Here is a 3,194-nt window from a genome sequence, read left to right on the forward strand (position 1 = left end):
CAGCTTTTTAATATCACCTGAATTTCTTTGATTTTTGTGATTTTTTCATAGGGTTAACTTATAGTTTAATTAAGGCTAAAGGTCTTAATCGACTGAAAACCACCCATGTAAAAAAACTGGGTGTATTATGCGCGATCTGGTACCATTTCCAATTTTGTACAATTTGCCCTTCTACGTTTGAATCATAAAAGATCCAGATGGTACCAGATGTTCGAGTGTTTCAGAGAAATATGTTTATGTTCTATTAGATTATTGGTACAGGATTTTTAAACTTCAGTAAGAACAGCTGATTTTTGATCTAAGGTACCGACGATTGTTTGGAAATCAACGTTTCTTGCAACAAGACCCGAGATAACATGTTTCGAATATTTTATCCAGCACTACTGTGCAGAGAAATACGTGTGCATATAATCGAAGACTTTCTGTTTTAATTCAAAAAAGCCAATCTTTTGTGAATGTCACACCAATTGATATTAAAATCGCCAGCGAGTATATTTATTTTACTAGGATCTATCAACATCTCCTACCAGTTTTCTAAAATTTCAACAAATCGCTGGTCGTTTGAACTGGGAAAGTGATATAAAACACCATAGTTACTCGTCTTCATAGAGGCTTATAACCTTTTTATAATGAGGTAGATAAAATACTAATGAACGTCTTTGTGGCAGTATACATTAAACTGGAGCGTTTTGCCCAGGTACTTGTTAAAACCCATGTTTTCCATGGCTTTTCAAAAAGCTTGAATTTACGAATTTCATTGAATTTACGGCTTTTGGAGTACCAAACAACACAAAGTTTTCATGAATTACAGAAAAGAAAAGTTTGTATTGCCTTAGGGGGGAATATTATATCGTCTTACCTATTAATCATTAACTTTGAGTGAACTGAAACAAAAGTATGCAAAATGGCTTTTTGTGACAAAGTGTATCTATTTCAGTTGGCGCAAAATCCCTTCGTAGAACTCTAACCTCCAAATTCCCATGAACTCGTGGCAAGTGCAAAGGTGCTGGCTTGTATACGAGTGACAGCATCATCATTTCTCCCATCTTCGATAGACCGTAAGGACGTGGCCGGCACCGTCACGATTGCTCTGGTCAATCACGGAAATAACCGGAAATGTCCGGCCATCATGCTCATGTTCAATTGCAATAAAGCCTGACACCCGCTGGTGAAATTAGCATTCAACGGAAGTGTCAATACTGGCAACCAATTATTTACACAACATCATAACTGCATTTTCAGTTTTGTTTTGTTACGCAACTGTTCCGGCTACTTTTGAACGCGATTGAAATTAGATTTTTTTATGCGCTCTTGCGATATAGGAATAGGACTGTCGAGCAGATGAAGTCCCAACATCTAACAAAACATCTTCGTTCAGTGCCAAAAACACACAGCTGCTATTATTATTCGTGATTTACAAGCAATCGAAAAGTTACTACTTTTTTTACACTGACTTGATTAAAATTCGAATAAAACCTAGACCGGTATATTAATCAGAATGTGTATTATGCGGATGAGGAAGAAGATGAAATATGTATATATGAATATGAAGGAAAATCCACATCCAGGTGTGACAGACAGCTGTGGTAGGTTTGGTTCAATGGTGATGAGAGTTTCATCATTCGCCATAAGACTATGTGATATAGTAAAATAATGACTATGGAAAACTTAGAGCTTTAATGTTGTGGAAAACACTCTGCTAAACCGTCCTCACCACTAATAGTTTTCACGACAGAAAAATAATGAGAAGAAAAAAATGTTGTTGTAGCAGTACATTATTTTTTATACGATTTTAAAGTCGAAACTTTACCTTGGCCTGAGGAATAATTGCAGAGTAGTAATGCATCTTACTTTGTAATTTCTGACAATCAGCTTACGTCGAAACAAGAAAATACAGCACCATGTTTTATTCTTTTTCTAGCCCATACTCATTGCAGAAAAATAAAATTGAAATAAAAAGCTTTGCATTCCTTTCAGCCAGCAACAGTTATCTTACTACGGCTTTACATAACTCTTCACTAGTTATAATTATCTCATTATACTGTCGGAGAATCTATAGTTATATGCAAAATGGATCCTTTCCTTATATTTTCTTTAAAATCATTGCATTCCCCAAGAATAAAGTCAACTTTTCTTTATGTCGAGATCTAAAAAACCATGCAACTCCATAAGCCAAAACAGGAAAACTACAATCCGTTCCGAAGAGAAATCTATCAACTTGGCATTTGTCGGCAATATAATCACCTTCATTTCCTTCTCCAGATGCAATCCAGCTTCCGGAATGGAGTAGAACGAAGTGGATGAGGGTTTCGTTTATTATTTACACACTATGCTCACGACGTAATCAATATTGGGATTGATCCTGAATGATATGCAATGCTCCTGAAGCTATAAATCAAACCAAAGACCAATGAAATAACGCTGCTACTAATCCACTTAGGAGGAACTGCACTGAACGAGAATCACTGGTTTCCATTGACGCGCGGCTACGACGTCCCTTGCTACCACCCGCACAGGATACGGCAACCTGACCAGAATCGGGCCGCCACCAAAAGATGCGACCGTACCGTACGAACCGCGAACGGGAAATGAGAAATGAGGAAAACCCTTTCGCCTGGTGCACCACCCAGTGAATTGTAGTGGAAAAAGTGAGAGAATATTGCTTGGCAAAAGGATTAAAGAATGCGCGTCATTATAGGCGTGAAAGATAATACTACTAGCATCGGATGCACTTCAGTTACGTGCACGCTGTATTTCCTCTAAGGAGAGCATAACGTTGAATACGCTGAAGCCGGATAATCGTCGCACATAAATATCAAGGACATTGAATTATTCATACATGCATCTAAATAAGTCTATATCATATGCAAAGATTTCAGCTGTTTGGCCATTACGTTACTTGTTGCTCTCAAAATTAAATTGTTGTGAAATATTAAAATAGGAAAACAATTAATACGAAACCCAGCGCATGGTATATAGTAAAAAAAAACTAAAAATATGATAATAATTCGACAATGAATCTTAATCGAGAATAATTTATTCCTAATTCGATATTCATCAAATCTATTCCGATAACGCTGACTTTTGATCAGCGGCAGCAAAGCAAACACCACTATTGAATATAGCAGGTACATTAACCCAGGCCAAAAAACTCTATCACATGCGTTCGTTAAAATTTCAAAATTGCCATCAGT

Source organism: Armigeres subalbatus, chromosome 2, assembly GCF_024139115.2.
Source record: "Armigeres subalbatus isolate Guangzhou_Male chromosome 2, GZ_Asu_2, whole genome shotgun sequence".
NCBI lineage: Eukaryota > Metazoa > Arthropoda > Insecta > Diptera > Culicidae > Armigeres > Armigeres subalbatus.